Source organism: Rana temporaria, chromosome 4 (genome assembly GCF_905171775.1).
Source record: "Rana temporaria chromosome 4, aRanTem1.1, whole genome shotgun sequence".
Classification (NCBI taxonomy): Eukaryota; Metazoa; Chordata; class Amphibia; order Anura; family Ranidae; genus Rana; species Rana temporaria.
The window spans coordinates 25,602,353-25,621,946 of NC_053492.1; the positions used below are offsets into that span (position 1 = coordinate 25,602,353).

At 44.8% G+C, this 19,594-nt stretch overlaps 1 protein-coding gene across 4 annotated transcripts in view; it reads left to right on the forward strand.

The window, feature by feature from the left end:
* Nucleotides 1-19,594, forward strand: part of PTK2B (protein tyrosine kinase 2 beta) — a 221,364-nt gene that overhangs the window by 27,623 nt on the left and 174,147 nt on the right. For 3 of the 4 annotated variants that reach the window (XM_040348142.1, XM_040348139.1, XM_040348141.1), the window contains exon 2: nt 17,116-17,208. The exons of the other annotated variant lie outside the window; for it this stretch is intronic. The gene's annotated coding sequence lies outside the window, so the exon portion shown is untranslated. The remainder of the gene's footprint in view (nt 1-17,115; nt 17,209-19,594) is intronic. 4 annotated transcript variants of the gene reach the window in all.

Here is a 19,594-nt window from a genome sequence, read left to right on the forward strand (position 1 = left end):
ATTATAGAAGGAAGAGAACACACACCTGTATTATAGAAGGATGAGAACATACACCTGTATTATAGAAGGTAGAGAACATACACCTGTATTATAGAAGGAAGAGAACACACACCTGTATTATAGAAGGATGAGAACATACACCTGTATTATAGAAGGTAGAGAACATACACCGCCACCTCTGCGACGCCTGGGTGCGGAGCACCCCATGCACCCTGCCTAGGATCGGTCCTGGCTGTAACTTACTGCTTTTTGGTCCTTCCACCTCTATCCAGGAAAACTTGGTTCTCCCTTCAGTTGGACTAGTTCTATAATCCTGAAGACGTTTCGTAGTGAAGTTCCATAATGTCTTCAAACCGCTTAATTAGAATTGAAGAAGTGGCTTGGACAAGCCGCAAAACATCTTCAACATTACAGAACAAGTCCAGTTGAAAGGGACTAATAACTACTAGCCTACGGATAACTGTTTATGGATAAATTCCAGCAGTTTAATGACCTCCTTGACTGGTTGGGGTTTCCTAGGGACATAAAAACTTGTTTTGGTCATTAATCTAAGACCCAAGGTCAGGAAATACTAATTTCTTCTGCTCAGAACTATGCTGGTGGAAAAAGTGACAGCATGTTCCAGTCAGACAAAATGCTGAATAAATATTCACCCGTATTATAGAAGGCAGAGAATATGTGGGTTGGTGATGAGATTGTTCTGATAGCACATTGTGTGCACGTTATTCAGCGTTCATTGCCATTGACAAATCAACATGTAGGACTACAGGATGACTCTAGCTGCAAAACATAACCCTCACCTCCCAGTGACCAGGGTTTTTTGTTTCAAAGGGAACACAGTGCTGGGATGTGATGGAGGCTCTATTGATGTTAGGGATCTCTATTGCTGCTGGGGGATCTATTGTTTCTGGGGGAGTCAATTATTGATGATAGAGATTTACTGTTCAGGGAGGGGTCTATTGTTACTGGCTGCTGGAACAGTGGCGGCTGGTGCTACATTTTTTTTGGGGGGGGACAAACAAACCCACTCCCCGCCAGCCTCGCTTGCCAACCCTGCTCGCCGGCCCCTCTCACAAGCCCCTGCACCTACCCCATCCAGGTCCCAGGCGACCGTTTCTTCTCCTGCCGGCCAATCTGGTCTCAGGACCCGCTTCCTGTCCTAATTGGCTGGGCGGAGAAGCAGGAAGATCATAGCGAATGTTGATTCGCTATTGTCACAAGTGGGTGGGCTCAGGGCACAATGTTTTTTTGCAGGGATAGGGGAACCTTGTGTAGGGTGACCACGAGTCCCGCATTGCCCGGGACAGTCCCGCATTTTGCCGGTCTGTCCCGGGCACATTCATTCCAGGACAATACAGTGTCCCAGAATGAAACTGACATAGCCACCGCCCCCAAGCCAAACTAATGCACCCAAAAAAAGGCCTCCACATCACTGCTTTACTCACTGACAGTACTCGTCCTGGCTGGGAATGCCTGGAGGAGCACAGTCCCCGCCCCTGCTTGTGATTGGAGAAATCATAAATCCCGCCTCATGTGTCCAATCACTGTGCTAGTCCATTCGTTACAGCTCAAGCTGATTTTTGGGAAGGGGGTGTCCCTGAATGGTAGTTTGGAAATGTGGCCACCTCACTTGTGCCAGTTGCTTCTGTTTCAAGGCTAACAGGAGTAGTGACACTGACATCACTGCTAACCCTAACCATCCATCACTGCTAACCTTAACTATCCATCCTCTCCTGCCCCATACCTTTGGCCACCTTGGTTGGCTGGGCCGAGGCAGGGCCAGGACAAGGGGTGGGCAGGAGGGTCAGCTGCCCTGGGTGCAATGGTTTATTGCAGGAATGGCTGAGCCCTCGGCCAGTTGCTTTTGTTACACTGCTAACCCTAAGGGAAGGTAGGTGCAGTTTGGCATCTTGACCCTGGGCGCTGGATGACCTTGTCCCGGGATTGCTCCCTATGATTTATCACTTGCAGTTTCTTGATTTTAAATTAAACACCCGCTGATGACCTGTGTCTCTTGTATATTTTGGCCTAGTCTTGCTCAATAAAATGATCACACCGCTGGCAAATTTTACACTGCTTTTTTATCTGGTAGTCTTCTAATTCTGTGTTGGAAAACATCTACCTGTACCCTTTTTTTGTTAGTACATTGTTGCCTAATGTTGTGCAGTAAAACTGTCCTGCCACTGCTTTATCATCTGTGGTCTCATAATTCTTGAATGCTAAACATCTGCCTGTGTTCTGTGTCTCTCGTACATTTTGGTCTAGCCTTGCTCATTGAAAAAGTCTTGATAATTGCCAATTTTGGTCCACTGCTGTATCTCCTGTTGGAAAATGCTTGTGATCTGTTTCTCTAGTACATTAAAGGGGTTGTAAAGGTAAAAAAATAAAAATCCTAAATAGCTTCCTTTACCTTAGTGCAGTCCTCCTTCACTTACCTCATCCTTCGATTTTGCTTTTAAATGTCCTTATTTCTTCTGAGAACTCCTCACTTCCTGTTCTTCTGTCTGTAACTCCACACAGTAATGCAAGGCATTCTCCCTGGTGTGGAGTGTCATGCTCGCCCCCCTCCCTTGGACTACAGGGGAGTCAGGACGCCCACTAACAGCTCTTTTCTCTATCTGCAACGTAGAGAGCGTCCTTACTCTCCTGTATTCCAGGGGAGGGGTCGAGCACAACACTCCACACCAGGGAGAAAGCCTTGCATTACTGTGTGGAGTTACAGACAGAAGAACAGGAAGTGAGGATTTCTCAGATGAAATAAGGACATTTAACAGCAAAATGGAAGGATGAAGGATGAAGGAGGACTGCACTAAGGTAAAGGAAGCTATTTAGGAAAAAATATGTTTACCTTTACAACCCCTTTAAGGCCTAGTCTTACTCATTAGAACAGTCCCACTACTGGCAATGGGGTAGATTCAGGTAGCAATTACGCCTGCGTATCCATAGATACGCAGCGTAATTGCTAAGTAGCGCTGGCGTATCGACTTTCTGTATTCAGAAAGCTCGATACGCCGACTGTAGCCTAAGATATGACTGGCATAAGGCTCTTATGCCGTCGTATCTTAGGCTGCATTCTGACGCTGGCCGCTAGGTGGCGCTCCCGTAGTGGTCAGCGTAGAGTATGCAAATTGCATACTCACGCCGATTCACAAACATACGCGCGCCCGGCGTTCGAGTTTTACGTCGTTTGCGTACGGCGCTTCCGTCGTAAGGCTGCTCCTGCTCCTATGAAATTTGCGTCGTTTGCGTAAGTGGATCGTGAATGGCGCTGGACGCCATTTACATTCCCGTCGAAGCAAATGACGTCCTTGCGACGTCATTTACCGCAATGCACGTCGGGAAAGTTTCCCGACGGAGCATGCGCACTACGTTCGGCGCGGGAACGCGCCTAATTTAAATGATCCACGCCCCCTATGGGATCATTTAAATTACACGCGCTTACGCCGGCCACTTTTACGCAACGCCCCCGCAAATTACGGAGCAATTGCTTCGTGAATGAAGCGTAGCTCAAGTAATTTACGGAGGCGTATCGTAAAAACGGTATGCTGCGCCTCTGTAGTAGTGCGCGCCCCTACCTGAATCCACCCCAATGTTTTTTTTTTATCAACTGTGCTGGTCTTCTAATTCATGTAGGAAAACACCTGCCTGTTTCTTCATTGCTACCTAATGTTGCTCAATAAACCTTCCCTGCCACTGGTCAATTTTTCAAACTGCGTTATCTGTGTTCTCTTAATTCTTGAATAAAATCACCTGCCTGTATCCTTTCCTTTCTTGTACATTTTGGCCAAGCCTTGCTCATTAAAACTGTCTTGATAATAGCCAATTTGGAGTACTGCTGTATCTTATTTTCTGTTGGATAACACCTACCAATGATGTTCCTCTGGGCCTAGTCTTGCTCATTAAAAGTGTCCCGCTACTGGCTAATTTTTACACTGCTTTATCTGTGGTCTCTCTGGGGCTGCTGTAAGCCAAGATAATTGTAAAAGAAGAAAAAATTCACAGCCAAATACACTATATTACCAAAAGTATTGGGACGCATGCCTTTACGGCCCCGTACAGACGACCAAACATGTCTGCTGAAACTGGTCTGCGGGCCAGTTTCAGCAGACATGTTCGGTCGTGTGTAGGTCCGAGCGTGCAGGATTCCAGCAAACATTTGCCCGCCGGGCCTTTTCCCAGCGGACAAATATTCCTGGACTTGTTTTAAAACAGTCCGCTGGAATCCTGCCCGCTCGGACATGTTCGGTCGTCTGTACATGTCCGAGCGCCCGCCATCCCTCGCATGCGTCGAATGACTTTGACGCATGCGTGGAAGCATTTAACTGGCAGGCCCGCCCACGTCGCCGCGTCATTGTTGCGGCGACACCGCGTCATCTTCACGGCGACACCGCGGACACGCCCCGCGTATTGTTTACGCGCGGATTTCTGTACGATGGTTAGTACAGCCATCGTACAGAAATCCCCGGGCAGACATGTACGGTGAAAACGGTCCGGCGGACCGGTTTCATCGTACATGTTTGCCCGTGTGTACACGGCCTACCAGACACATTACATGGCATCCAAGTCTTTTAGCTAGATTCAAGTAGAGCTCCTTAACCTTGCGGCGACGTAGTGTATCGTGTTTACACTACGCCGCCGTAAGTTGGCGAGGCAAGTACATGATTCACAAAGTACTTGCCTGCTAAGTTGCGGCGGCGTAGCGTAAATCGGGCGGACGTAAGGGCGCCTAATTCAAATTCGGCTGAGGGAGCGTGTTTTATGTTAATGGAGGGTGACCTGACGTGATTGACGTATTTTCCGAACGGCTCATTCACCGTCCGTGTACATATCCCAGTGTGCATTGCGGCAAAGTACGCCGCACGGTCCTATTGGTTTCGACGTGGACGTAATTTAACTTAACATTACTATTCCAGCTATTTGATGGAATAACTTTAGGCCTGAAAGTGCGTTACGTAAATTGCGTATCTTTACTGCAATTGTCGGGCAAGCATACGTTCGTGAATCTTTTTTTAACACCCAGGCAGCGCCTGAGTGCTTTCACACTGGGACTGCAGTGGAGGCATTTTTCAGTCGCTTTACAGGCGCTATTTTTAGCCCAAAAGCGCCTAAGGAACGCTTCAGTGTGAAAGGGGTCCTACACTCACCCCTCTCTTTTACATTCACTCTCTTTTTCTTACACTCACTTCCCTCAACCCTCCCTCTCTCTCATCCTCTCATGATATACAAAAATGGATGTAGGGGCCTTTTGGTGGGCGTGATTTTTCAGGGGGGGGGGTGGGGGGGCAGCATTTTATTGAATTAAAGTGGGCCGGTCTGGATGAAGTCCAGGGCCAAATTGTTGACCCAGTGCAGCCCTGCCCTCACCCCAAACTTGCTCATCCATGTCTTTGTGGACCTTGTTTGTGCACTGGTGCGCAGTCATGTTGGAACAGGAAGGGGCCGTCCCCAAACTGTTCCCACAAATATGGGAGCATGAAATTGCTCAAAATGTCTTGGTATGCTGAAGTCTTAAGAGTTCCCTTCACTGGAACTAAGGGGCCAAGCCCAACCCCAAAAACAAAAAAAACCCACACCATAATCCCTACTCAACCTAATGATTTGAACAATTGCATAAGGCAAGGTCCATAAAGACATAGATGAGCGAGTTTGGGGTGGAGGAACTTGGGGTTGTTCTTCAGAGGTTGGGCTTGGCCCCTTATGCCACCCTCAAAGCTGCATGAAAAGGACCCTCTTCACATTGTATGTTGTTTTTTGATAATTGACAATTTTGGTGCACTGTTGTATCTCCTGTAGGAAAAGCTTTTGATCTGTCTCTCTAGTACATTAGGGCCTAGTCTTGCTCATTAAAACAGTCCCATTACTGGCCAATTTAAAAAAGAGCTTGAAAAAGGAGTGCGGCAGCCGTGTCATTCGCTGCCTGACCACTCAGAAACGCGTCGCTTGCCCGGTGACGTCATCACCCATCGCCCGCCGGTCCATCCGCGCCTCGAGTGCTTCGTCGAGATCCATCCACCGCAGCCACCTCTCACCATCAGCAGTAGGAAGACCCTGGTCTCCTCTCACTCTTCAGTGCCACAGCAGGGACCAGATGAGACACGAAGAACCGGATGACATCCACCTCTCCCCATGTTGGGAAACCTTGTTTACATGCCTGCTTTTCACCACCAAAATGTGAGTGGTTTTTAATCTATGCGTTTTAAAAATTTAATTGTGTTAAAGTATTGCACCCAGAGGCACCTCTTCCCTTGCTTGTCCTTCCAGATTTGGAACATGGTTTCTGTTCCCCACTGAAGGCAGCCCTGAGAGCATACTCCCATCAATACTTACCACATCTCAGACCTCCACAACCGATATCACTATATTAACAGCTTGAACTGACATTTGCTTCATGCACTATATGCTGCTTATGCTGCTCCGATATACACTATACTGGCCTTTTGTGCAAAATGTACTTGTTGTAGTGCCAATTTAGTGGCACCCAGCTTTGCAAAACCATTTTTCACAAAAGTTTGCTTATTGGTACAGAAAATTACCTTCACTGACTAACGCGATTGACTCTCTAAGGCCTCGTACACACGATAGGTTAACCAGAGGACAACGGTCTGAAGGACCATTGTCCTAGGTTAACCTATGAAGCTGACTGATGGTCCGTCGTGCGTACACATCATCAGTTAAAAAAACGATCGTGTCAGAACGCGGTGACGTAAAACACGACGTGCTGAAAAAAACGGAGTTCAATGCTTCCAAGCATGCGTCGACTTGATTCTGAGCATGCGTGGATTTTTAACCGATAGACGTGCCTACTAACGATCGTTTTTTTCCCATTGGTTAGGAAGCCATTGGTTAATTTTAAAGCAAGTTGGCTTTTTTTTAACCTAAGGTTAAATAACCTATGGGGCCTACACACGATCGGTTTGGACCGATGAAAACGGTCCATCAGACCGTTGTCCTCTGGTTAACCTATCGTGTGTATGAGGCCTAATGCCGCGTACACACGATCATTTTTTGGCATGAAAAAAAAAGATGTTTTTAAAAACGTCATTTAAAATGATCGTGTGTGGGCTTCACATTGTTTTTCGGCTTCTGAAAAACGACAAAAAAAAAAATCGAACATGTTGCATTTTTTAACGTAATTTTAAAACATTTTGTTTTTCGGGTTGTAAAAAATGATCGTGTGTGGGCTAAAACGACGTTAACAACCCGCGCATGCTCAGAAGAAAGTTATGAGACGGGAGCGCTCGTTCAGATACAACTACCGTTCATAATGGAGTAAGCACATTCATCACGCTGTAACAGACAGAAAAGCGCAAATCGTCTTTTACTAACAAGTAACCAGCTAAAAGCAGCCCAAAGGCGAATAAAACTTCCTCTTTGTGCCGTCGTACGTGTTGTACGTAGGCATGTGCAAGAGGGAAAATTTTGTTTAGTTTCGTTTCGTTTTAATTAGTTATTTAATTAATTTCGTTAAGTTAGATTCGTTACATGTGTTAAATTCGTTTTCGGAATTCGTTCGTTTTTGACCGAATTTAGAAAAATCCGTCCGAATTTGAAAATATTTAGACCGGATTCAATAATATTTCAATCGGATTCGAAAACAAATTCTATTCGAATCGAATTAGAAAACAATTAGATTCGAAAACAAATTCGAATGAAAATTGAAAGCAAATTTGAATCAAAATCTAAAAAATATAAATCGATTTCTAAAAAAGAATACAATAAAATAGAATATAAAATATTCGTTCGTTCGTTCGTTCGTTCGTTCGTTCGTTCGGATTCGTTAATATTACAATTCGGGAATTCGTATGCATCCGAATGTCCGAATAATGAAAAATTTGTCCGAATTTCAATTCGGAACGAAACTAAATGCACATGCCTAGTTGTACGTCACCACGCTTTTTTCATCATTTTTAAAAAACGATGGTGTGTGGGCAACGTCGTTTTTAATGATGAAGTTGGAAAAACATGGTTTTTTTGAACATGCGGAAAAACAGTTTTTTTTCATGCCGAAAAATGATCGTGTGTACGCAGCATTAGACTTCGATGAAGTTTGTCATTAAGTTTGGGTAAACCGAATTTCAAACTGGATTCTCTGACCCTCTCAGCAAATCGAATACCCGGCAGGTTCGCTCATCCATGCCGACGGTGCTCCTGATTTCAAGCATGGCTTGCCAATATCAGTCTGCCTTCTGTGTGCTAGAGGGTGACAACAGCCTTTATAAATAGTCTTTGTTGATAAATGGGGCCCATTTCCATTTGTGCTATTCTTCATCTAAACACCATGAGAAATGCGGTTGGTGGGATCTGGCGTTAGATAACGGTGTACAGAATAGATATATTCTAACATTTCCATCAGCTTGACCTTGTTCAGTCAGGAGTCGGCGCGACCTTGTTCGGTCATGACTAATTCCTTATAGCGTGTAGGTGATATATTATGGAAGATTAGTCACAGAGCAATAATATTAGGATGCTGCTTGTTTGGATCTTAGGATTCTGTAAAATCCTCCTCCAATCTAACATAACCACAGCATTGAAACTCACAAATGGGGCCCAGCCATCCGGATGTACTTTCTGTTCTGCCATTTAGTGTGACTATCATGAGAGAGAAGATCACCGCTCAAGGTAGGTCTATTGTAGGGTCGTTTCACAAATATAGGACTCCAAGGGTGCAGGCAATGCACTAAGGCAAATATTGGTATAAAGATGAGGGATGGACAGCCGCACTCCAAACCAAACGGGTTGTCTTTATTCAAATCAACAGCAAGAACACAGCAGATCACAGCAATAGGAACAGGAGAATACCGACGTTTCGCACTGGCTTCAGTGCTTATTCATGGCTAGTGTGACTATCATCTCTGAGGATGGCCCTGGGAAAGCATAGGCTGGGTGTTCCCTGGTTACAACCACTTCCTTCTGTGGCTTGAAAATTGAATAGGACGTGGCAGCCCCTCATAACGTGCACAGCAGGTGGACAGACCCAGGAACCCAGTGCAGGGATGGTGGGAACCCCTCAGAATAGGCACAGCCAGTGTGAAGACCTGGAAACTCAGCATTAAGATGGTGAGAACCTCTCATAATGGGCACAGCAGATGTACAAATCTGGGAACTCAGCACAGGAATGGTGAGAACCCCTCACAATGGGCCCAGTTGGTGTGAAGACCCAGGAACTCAGCACAGAGGTAGTGGGAACCCCTCATAATGGGCACAGCTGTGAAGACCCAGGTACTTGGCACAGGGGAGGTGGGGGCTCCTCATAATTGGCAAAGCAGGTTAACAGACCAGGGTACTCAGTGCAGGGATAGTGGGAACCCCTCATAATGGACACAGAGGTGTACAGACCCAGGAACTCAGCACAGGGATGATGGGAACCCCCCATAAAGGGCACAGGGGTGAACAGACCCAGGAACGCAGCACAGGGCCTCATAATGGGCACAGCAGATGTACAGATCTGTAAACTCAGCACAGGGATTGTAGGAAGCCCTCACAATGGCCCAGCAGGTGTACAGAGCCAGGAGCTCAGCCCAGTAATGATGGGAACCCTTCATAATGGCCGCAGTATGTGTACAGACCCAGGAACTCAGCACAGGGATGGTGGGAACCCCTCATAATGGGCACAGCAAGTGTACAGACACAGGAACGCAGCACAGGGATGATGGGAATCACTCATAATGGGCACAACAGGTGTACAGATCTGGGAACTCAGCACAGTGATGTTGGGATGCCCTCATAATTGCCCACCAGGTGTACAGACCCAGGAACTCAGCGAAGGGATGGTGGGAACCCCTCATAATTGGTCTCTGAGGGATAACATAAACTGCCAGAGTGTTTTAACAGTATCCACTAGTATCCACCAAAAGCTAAAATATTGCCTTTGGGTGCTAATCACAGAACCACTATGTGCACTTCAGTTGGATATCTGCTCTTACCAGATGTGCCGACTACATATTAAAGTTACTAGCACCCACAGAGGGCATAATACATTCCAGGTCCAATAATCCAGGCTGGCAATGTATCCTCATCAATAAACACAGGCTATAAAATGACAGAACAGGAAGGAAGATTGCTTGCTAAAGTCATGAAAAACATGAAAACGCTTGCGATCTGTCTCTCTAGTACATTAAGGCCTAGTCTTGCTCATTAAAATGGTCCCATTACTGGCCAATTTAAAAAACAGACCCGCGCTTGGGGTCCCATTAAAAATCAATTGCACTCATTGTGACAGGAAGTCAGGTAAATCTGTGGGTGTTGTCACAGACGGGACATACATTTCTGCCTTGTTTAGACAATACACCAATTGTTATTAGGCGTCGGCTGCAAAAGTAGCCAGAAAAGGTCTAAGGGGTTTGGAAAACGTCAGCTGTTCAGAATGAGGCAATTTAGGCCTCTATAAGTAATCCAGAGGATTACCACTGAATTGCTGCATCCTGAGGCTTTGTGAGTAAGGAGAGCAGGGTACTGAAAGTCTTCTGAGGAGGCGATTGATTTTTCTGTGTGATAAAAATCAAAAGACTATAGTTTTTCTGCTGTATGACCAGCAGTGTCTGCCCAGCACTAGGCTGTGCCAGACTCCCTAGATAGGTTCCTGTGTGGTGAAGGTAGACGCCGCAAGTGGCCAGGGTTTATTTTATGTTTGATTTTGTTTATGCTGTTTGGATGCTTGCACTTGTTTCCAGCAAGATGGGAGAATAAACCAAAATCTTTGTTTTCAACCGTCTTCGACTGCCTGTCTGTATAAATTCAGTGTGTAGTGAACCCATCCAAGGGGTCACACACCCCGCTACCAAGCTAACCCCTTACACATGGAATGAATGTCCACACAAATTAGTAGATTCACTACACTTTACTGATGGAGTTCAGGGAATGGCATAACAGTCACATGACATTGACATACATTCTGGAGTCACTAGTCAATCACACTTGATGGACGGTCTGCAGTAGTCCCATGTGAAAGCATATGCAGTATTTTAAGCAGCCATTTCCCTCTCCTCTTCCTCACCCAGTCTCTCCTTCCACCCAGGGTCCTTGGTACTCACAGGACTGTCTCTCGGTAGCCACCTCCTCTATGGGTACACCTATACTAGGAAATAGCCTTACTCAGGGAACTCTTGACCTGTCCCTTTGCAGTCCACCCTAGCCCCCACCTTCAGACTGCTTTCCTGGGTGCAGGTCTACTCTCCCCCGGCCTCCTGCCCTGTACAGGGCCTCCATATGCTGGTTACATCTGTGCTAGGGTGACCATGTGTCCCAGATTGCCCGGGACAGTCCCGCATTTTGCAGGTCTATCCTGGGCACATTCATTCCGGGACAATACAGTGTCCCGGAATGAAACTGACACTGAGCCACTGCCCAGCCGATCTGATGCCCCCCAAAAAGGCCGCCACATCACCGCTTTACTCACTGACAGTAATTGTCCTGGCCGGGAATGCCTGGAGGAGCACAATCCCGCGCCCCCTGCTTGTGATTGGAGAAATCATAAATCCCGCCTCTTGTGTCCAATCACTGTGCTGTGATTCGTTACAGCACAAGCTGATTTTTGGGAAGGGGGGTGTCCCTGAATGGTAGTTTGGAAATGTGGTCACCCTAATCTGTGCTGGTGTGGGGTGTTTGGCTCCCATGCCCCAAGTGCACTTAGGGTGACCACGTGTCCCGGATTGCTCGGGACAGTCCCGCATTTTGCAGGTCTGTCCCGGGCACCTTCATTCCAGGACAATACAGTGTCCCAGAATGAAACTGACACAGCCAAGCCAAACTAATGCCCCAAAAAAGTTCGCCACATCAACGCTTTACTCACTTACAGTACTTGTCCTGTCCAGAAATGCGTGGAGGAGCACAGTCCCCGCCCCCTGCTTGTGATTGGAGAAATCATAAGTCCAGCCTCTTGTGTCCAATCACTGTGCTGTGATTCGTTACAGCACAAGCTGATTTTTGGGAAGGGAGGGTGTCCCTGAATGGTAGTTTGGAAATGTGCACTAGGGCTCCTCCCATCCTGGGCACTGACTTACCCATGGCATAACTGCAGTAGGGCTCTAACTAAAAGGGGCCTAGCACCTGATGACACTGCTCTAACCAGATACTATTCTGGCTCGGAGCCACCTAGTGGTAGACGAGCTAGCTGCGCCTGCTTACACGTGCATGATCGGAAACAAAGAACGACTGTAGACTAGACATAGACGGTAGCTATGTATGTGGGAAGTTGTCCTCTGTCATTCTAAAAAATGTCCTTACTCCTTTTCAACATTGGATGAGGACACGGAAAAATGCAAACGATCGTTCATACGATTTGTCAATAGTGTATACTAGGCTATATACTGATGTTTGTTTAACCACTTCGGACCGCCGCATGTACATTTACTTTGGTAGAATGGCATGGACAGGCACATCCACGTACCTGTACGTGCCTGCCTAGACGTGGGTCGGGGGTCTGATTGGGACCCCCCCCCGGTACATGTGGCGGTTCCCGTGGCCTCAGGAGCGATCCGGGATGATTGCTCCCCGGAGCTGAAGAACGGGGAGAACCGTATGTAAACACGGCTTCCCCGTGCTTCACTGTGGCGGCGTCATCGATCGTGTGATCCCTTTTATTAGGGAGACTCGATCGATGACGTCAGACCTACAACCACACCCCCCTACAGTTGTAAACACACACTAGGTGAACCCTAACTCCTACAGCGCCCCCTGTGGTTAACTCCCAAACTGCAACTGTCATTTTCACAATAAACAATGCAATTTAAATGCATTTTCCGCTGTGAAAATGACAATGGTCCCAAAAATGTGTCAAAATTGTCCGAAGTGTCCGCCATAATGTCGCAGTCACGAAAAAAATCGCTGATCGCCGCCATTAGTAGTAAAAAAAAAAAATAATAAAACTATCCCCTATTTTGTAAACGCTATAAATTTTGCACAAACCAATCGATAAACGCTTATTGCGATTTTTTTTACCAAAAATAGGTAGAAGAATACGTATCGGCCTAAACTGAGGAAATTTTTTTTTTATATATATGTTTTTGGGGGATATTTATTATAGCAAAAAGTAAAAAATATTGCATTTTTTTCAAAATTGTCGCTCTATTTTTGTTTATAGCGCAAAAAATAAAAACCGCAGAGGTGATCAAATACCACCAAAAGAAAGCTCTATTTGTGGGGAAAAAAGGACGCCAATTTTGTTTGGGAGCCACGTCGCACGACCGCGCAATTGTCTGTTAAAGCGACGCAGTGCCGAATTGTAAAAACCCCTTGGGTCATTTAGCAGCATATTGGTCCGGTCCTTAAGTGGTTAATAGTGCGATCATGCACTTTCACATGCGAGTGGACATGTATTATAGGTTTCCTTTTCTTCTTATTATTATTAATAAGAAACACATGGATTACATTTTAAAGATTGTTCAGTGCTACACTCTCTGGGAATTTTTTTTTTTTTTTTACGTTTTTTTTTTTTTTTTTTAATTTACATTTTATTATTCACTGCATGGTGTGATTGACATTAATGCACAGTTATGGATGTATTGGCTTGTATTCTATTGTTATAGGAAACATTTAAGATGCTTTGCTTTACTGTATGTATCAAATCCTCACCTGAGTTTACATTGTTCCTGTTACAGGAAGAACTCACTGATGTGTTAACCACTTGACCTCCGGAAGATTTACCCCCCCCTCCTTCGTCACCAGCCCATTTTTTAGCGATACGGCACTGAGTTACTTTACCTGACAACTGTGCGATTGTGTGACGCAATACCCAAATAAAATTAGACATTTTTCCCCACAAATTTATTTATTATATCAAAAGTAAGAAAAAAAAATTTGTTTCAAAATTTTCGTTTTTTTGTTTGTTTTTAGCGCAAAAAATAAAACCCGCAGAGGTGATCAAATACCACCAAAAGAAAGCTCTGTTTATGAAAAAAAGGACATTATTCTGTTTGGGTACAGCGTTGCACGACCACGCAATTGTCAGGTAAAGCGAGGCAGTGCCGTATTGCGAAAAATGGCCTGGTCTTTAACCACTTAAGGACCACCTAACGCCGATATACGTTGGCAGAATGGCACGGCTGGGCACAAGCACGTACAGGTACGTTGCCCTTTAAGTGCCAACCCGGTCCGAAGCTCCGTGACCGTGCACGCGGGACCCAATCGCCGCCGGTGTCCCGCGATCGGGTCACAGGAGCTGAGGAACGGGGAGAGGTGAGTGTAAACAAACCTTCCCCGTTCTTCACTGTGGCTTGTCACTGATCGTCTGTTCCCTGTCATAAGGAACGACAATCAGTGACGTCACACGTCCAGCCACGCCCCCCTACAGTAAGAAACACACAATAGGAGACACTTAACCCCTTTAGCGCCCCCTAGTGGTTAACCCATTCACTGCCATTGTCATTTTCACAGTAAACAGTGCATTTTTATAGCACTTTTCGCTGTGAAAATGACAATGGTCCCAAAAATGTGTCAAAAGTGTCTGATGTGTCCGCCATAATGTCGCATTCATGAAAAAAAAATCGCTGATCGCCGCCATTACTAGTAAAAAAAAAAATGATTAATAAAAATGCCATAAAACTATCCCCTATTTTGTAAATGCTATAACTTTTGCGCAAACCAATCAATAAACGTTTATTGTGATTTTTTTTTACCAAAAATATGTAGAAGAATACGTATCAGCCTAAACTGAGGAAAAAAATGTTTTTTTATATATTTTTTGGGGGATATTTATTATAGCAAAAAGTTAAAAATATAGAATTTTTTTCAAAATTGTTGCTCTATTTTGTTTATAGCACAAAAAATAAAACCGCAGAGGTGATCAAATACCACCAAAAGAAAGCTCTATTTGTGGGAAAAAAAGAACGCCAATTTTGTTTGGGAGCCACGTTGCACGACCGCACAATTGTCAGTTAAAGCGACGCAGTGCCGAATCGCAAAAAGGGGCAAGGTCCTTTTACCTGCATAATGGTCCAGGGCTTAAGTGGTTAAGGAGGTAAATCCTTCCGGTCCTTAAAGTGGTTGTAAACCCTTACAGACCACTTTTACCTACAGGTAACCCTAGATTAAGGCTTACCTGTGGTTGCAAGAAATATCTCCTAAACCTACACGGTTTAGGAGATATTGACACTACAGACTTGCGCTGATGTCTAGACAATGGCGCAGGCGCACTTTAGAAATGGCGACCGTTCCTTAAGGAGGACGTGCTGTGACCGGCGGCTCCCGCGTGCAGCGCCAGAGCCGCGATACCCGGAAGTCACTCCGGGATGACATGTCGGCGGCCGGTGGTGTGTAAGGCACCATAGCGGGGTCTCCGATCCCAGGTGATTATTACATATGAGGACAGGATATGAAGGGCAATCTCCCCAATGGGACACAGATGGGGGGAAAACAATGATAGGTTTTAACCCTCCTCATTACTCTATCCAAAATGGAAAAGAAAAAAGTTTTGGTTTTAGTTCAACTTTTTTGCTACTGAAAGACTAAAGCCCTGTACACACGATCAGTCCATCCGATGAGAACGGTCCGAAGGACTGTTCTCATCGGTTAACCGATGAAGCTGACTGATGGTCTGATGTGTGTACACACCATCAGTTAAAAAAACGATCAAGTCCAACGCGGTGACGTAAAACACAACGACGTGCAGAGAAAAATGAAGTTCAATGCTTCCAAGCATGCGTCGACTTGATTCTGAGCATGCGTGGATTTGTAACCGATGCTTTTGCGTACTAACTATCGGTTTTGACCTATCGGTTAGGCGTCCATCGGTTGAATTTTAAAGCAAGTTCTACATTTTTGGACCGAAGGATAACTGACCGATGGGGCCCACACACGGTCTGTTTGGACCGATGAAACGGACCTTCAGTCCGTTTTCATCGGTTTTGACCGACCGTGTGTACGCGGCCTAAATCATATGTGTCATTATTTAGCTTGCCCATAATTCCACTTAAATTTTTTCCTCTTTTTTTTACGTTTTACTGTGGGATTTTCTTATATCTCATCGTGGCATTTAAAAAAAAAGAGTGCAGTACAGAAAGCAGACAAAACAATATATAGTCAATGTAAAGATAATAAAATCATTTTTGGTTTATTTATTTTACTTATTCATCAGTAGATGGAACAAGGTGATATGGAAGATTTATTTGTGCATTGGTGAAGTTGTGATCGAACGGTCTTATCTCGGCAGTAATGTCAGGATAGAAATCATTAGTTATGTTATGTTGGCTTTTTATCAGAAATTGATGGCATTTCCCTTAAAATGACTGTATGTTTTTCTTGATATAGACATTCTGATTGAGAAAAAGAAAGTTGTATCTGCGGTTGGTTGGTTGATATAAGTTGTTGGGAATGTCAAATTCTTCAGAAGGGCCAAAATAAATTGAAGATGGGAAGATAGTCAAAAGGGCTCTAGAGGTAAATGTCTTCAGCTTGTTAAATTAAAGGGGTGGTTCACCCTAAAAACTACTTTTTCTTATTACACTGGCCCCCCACATTACAATACGATTAAGCCTATTATCATTTTTTTGATGCTGTACATACCTTCGTACAGCTATTCACCCGTGGCTTCCGGGTTGCGAGTCCCGCGGGAGTGGGCGTTCCTAACATGTCTGTGATTGACGTTTTGACCAAAAACGAGCTCCCCCCCGTCGCGTAAGTCACGTCACGTTGGCGAAAGGAGCCGAACGGCGAGTCGGCGCTATACTGCGCATGCGCATCGCCGTTTGGCTCCTTTTGCCAACCGTGACGCGGCTTACGCGAGGGGGGGAGCTCGTTTTTGGTCAAAACGTCAATCACAGACATGTTAGGAACGCCCACTCCCGCGGGACTCGCAACCGGGAAGCCACGGGTGAATAGCTGTACGAAGGTATGTACAGCATCAAAAAAATGATAATAGGCTTAATCGTATTGTAATGTGGGGGACCAGTGTAATAATAAAAAGTAGTTTTTAGGGTGAACTAACCCTTTAAGCTTTGACAAAAAAAAAACTGGAACCTGATTGTTTTCTATGCGGAGCTGCACCAGATTTTGCACTCTCCGGTTTTAGTAAATCAACCCCATAGTGATAAGTATCAATAGCAATTGGTGTTCTATAGCCATGCCCTGGGGTGACAACGCTGCTCCCAGATACAATACAGTGATCAAGTGCTGTCTTTCTAGGAGAGAAATTGTGGGTTTGGCTGGATCAGCAGGTGAAAATAAAGGGGAAACAAGGCTGAACAAAGAAAATGAATGCTCCACATCTAAAGACTGGTAAGTTGCAATATACTAAAATGTTGTTCTTGGGTATAGATATTGGCAAGAGTGCAAAACTGAAAACCAATATTCCTCTTATACTGCAGCCTTACCAAGCTGCTTAGATACTGCATAGCCACTGTACAATATTTGTGGCTACTGTCTCTGAGATAAAGCACTGTTTTTTTTCATGACAAAACCCATCTTGTATTTTCTTCTAATATTGTGCCCTAACCAAGCTGCTTACAAACTCTCCAGCCACTGTACAATATTTGTGGCTATTGTCTCTCAGATAAAGCACTCAATTTATTTATTTCAAGACAAAATCTGTCTTGTCTCTTCCTCTTATCTTGTGGCCTGACCAAACTGTTTACACACTCCCCAGCCACTGTTTAATATGTGTGGCTATTTTCTTTTCAGATAATACACTATTTTAACTACTTGCCGACCTGCCGCCGTCATTCTACGGCGGCAGGTTGGCTCTCCTGCGCGAGAGCCCGTAGCTCTACGTCGGCTCTCTCGCAGGCAACTAGGGGCGCGCGCGCGCCCCCGGCTCACGTGCGCGTGCCCGGCGGGCGCGATCGCCGCCGGGCACACGCGATCGCTCATTACAGAGCAGGGACTGGGAGCTGTGTGTGTAAACACACAGCTCCCGGTCTTGTCATGGGGGGAAATGCTAATCCTCTGTTCATACAATGTATGAACAGAATATCAGTGATTTCCCCTAGTGAGGCCACCCCCCCCCCCACAGTAAGAACACACCCAGGGACATACTTAACCCCTTCCCCGCCCCCTACTGTTAACCCCTTTACTGCCAATGGTCCCAAAAATTTGTCAAAAGTGTCCGAAGTGCCCGCCATAATGTCGCAGTACCGAAAAAAATCGCTGATCTCCGCCATTACTAGTAAAAAAAATATTAATAAAAATGCCATAAAAATACCCCCTATTTTGTAAACGCTACAACTTTTGCGCAAACCAATCAATAAACGCTTATTGCGATTTTTTTTTAGAAAAATATGTAGAAGAATACGTATTGGCCTAAACTGAGGAAAAAAATTGTTTTTTTTTTATATTTTTGGGGGATATTTATTACAGCAAAAAGTAAAAAATATAATTTTTTTTCAAAATTGTCGCTCTATTTTTGTTTATAACGCAAAAACTAAAAACCGCAGAGGTGATCAAATACAACCAAAAGAAAGCTCTATTTGTGGGAAAAAAAGGACGCCAATTATGTTTGGGAGCCACGTAGCACGTACGCGCAATTGTCAGTTAAAGCGACGCAGTGCCGAATCGCAAAAAGTACTCTGGTCTTTGACCAGCAATATGGTCCGGGGGTTAAGTGGTTAAAACAAACCTCTTTCCCTCTTAGATTGAGGACCAACCAAGCTGCTTACAAACTCTCCAGCCACTGTACAATATTTGTGGCTATTGTCTCTAAGATAATACATACTGTTTATTTCAAGACACAACCTGTGTTGTTTCTCCCTCTTATATTGTGCCCTAACCAAGCTGCTTACAAACTCTCCAGCCACTGTATAATATGTGTTACTATTGTCTCTCAGGTAATACTTTTTTTTTTCAAAACAGAACCTGTCTGGTCTTTCCCTCTTATATTGAGGCCCAACCAAGCTGCTTACAAACTCTCCAGCTACTGTAGTTCTCATCTTTCAGATATTAAACTCTAATTTGTATTTCACGACAAAGCCTGCCTTGTCTTTCTCTCTAATTTTACGACCTGACCAAGCCACTTACATAAGGGTTGATTTACTAAAACTGGATAGTACAAAATCTGGTGCAGCTCTGCATAGAAACCAATCAGCTTCCAGGTTTTATTCTCAAGCTGAAGTTAGAAGCTGATTGGCTAATTTGGACAGCTGCACCAGATTTTGCACTCTCCGGTATTAGTAAATCAACCCCACACTGTCCAGCCACTGTACCATATACTGTATGTGGCTACTTTTCTTGCACAATATTATGAGTGCCAAAGTAAGTGAACTAACTGGAATCCTTCCACTGTATATACACTAGCAGTTGTACTGCAGTAAAATTTGTATTTTCTCTGTATACAGTTTGGCTATTATCACAGCATCATTACAGCTCCGGGCAACATAACTAGCAGATCAATGTCACCAGTCAAGCTCATGCTGCAGAAATAACATTTTCTTGTCAGGTGAAATTGGTGTATCTCTGGGAGGGCTGTATGTTGGAATGTGTCTGAAATCTCGCTTCCTATTCCACCATTATGTCCCATGGGGGTGATCAGTAAACAATGGCATAATATAATTAGAATTTATTTATTAAATACATTGTAAAAATGTGTGTTTATTATTTAAAGACCTACCTGAAATATCCAGTGAGTGTACCGTGTTGGGACTAAATTGATGGTATCATCTGCATTTTTATA